This window comes from Gouania willdenowi, unplaced genomic scaffold (genome assembly GCF_900634775.1).
Source record: "Gouania willdenowi unplaced genomic scaffold, fGouWil2.1 scaffold_129_arrow_ctg1, whole genome shotgun sequence".
In the NCBI taxonomy this organism is placed as follows: Eukaryota; Metazoa; Chordata; class Actinopteri; order Blenniiformes; family Gobiesocidae; genus Gouania; species Gouania willdenowi.
Genome location: NW_021144877.1, coordinates 45671 through 46694, shown reverse-complemented (window position 1 = coordinate 46694; position 1024 = coordinate 45671). Strand labels below are relative to the sequence as shown.

General features: G+C 36.9%; 1 non-coding gene across 1 annotated transcript; it reads left to right on the top strand.

Annotated features, from left to right (window-relative positions):
* Nucleotides 1-739: 739 nt before the first annotated feature.
* On the top strand, nucleotides 740-813 carry trnan-auu (transfer RNA asparagine (anticodon AUU)). Its single transcript has one exon. It is a non-coding gene; the product is annotated as a tRNA-Asn (tRNA).
* Nucleotides 814-1024: the final 211 nt, after the last annotated feature.

Below are 1024 nucleotides of genomic sequence, written 5' to 3'. Positions count from 1 at the left end.
GTGCGTGTGCACAAATGTGGGCTTAGATTGTACGTACGAATGTTTGATGCACAAATCTGATTCATTAAAGGTAGGGTAGGTAATTTTCGAAAGCTATCTTGATTTTGGATGTAGCTTCCTCTGACGGTTCCGCCTTTCCCCCCCTCCCTCCCTCCCTCCCTCCCTCCCTCCCTCAGAACATCAGATCTTAATTTTTGTCAGAACATTAAGAACATTTCAACCAAAAACTTAAAAAGTGTATCTGGAGACAATTCCCTACTTTAGCTTTAATATTTTATTACTTGACTTTATTTTTACCCTGAGAACAAATTTAGAACCTCCTCAGACCATGTGTACGTACAAATAATGAAGCTAAAAAACATTAAACATCTTTTCCCAAACTACATTTATTTATATTAGCTTAAAGATAATAATAATATAAACCAGGTATTTACTCATAAATATTTGTGTGTCCTTGTAGAGAAAAAGGGGTGTGGTTTATGCTGTTTGCAGATTGAGTTTGTTAATTGAAATGATTCTGATTCACTAAAATACACAAAGCGGTGAGAAGAAAAATGTCCTGTGCACACATGTCATGAATCTGATGTTGACTCAGTGTGTAAACTGAACATGTGCTCAGAGTGAGAACATTGCACCACATTTATTAGTGAATGAGGCCCAAATGTTCCAAAAATCCAAAAACTCGATTTAAAAGCGGAGAAGATTGGAACCAATTAAATATCTAATAGTGAACCATCAGGGTGCTGTGGTTGAGCTGGTCAAAGTGTCTGTCTATTAAACAGCAGGTCCTGGGTTCAAATCCCAACAGTACCAACTTGTTTTTTTGTGTTTGTGTAACCCTACGGTGATTGTTCTGCTAGTGAGAGCTCTAAGATTCTAAGATAAGGTTATCCAAGTCTAGATTCCATGAGGAGACTGGCTGTAAATAGGTCTAACAGTTTAATAACTGGTAGATTCCACCCAAATAAAGGACACGACAACAGGTTTAAAGTTTGAGTTCAATTAGTATTTGTTTTTCAGTTTC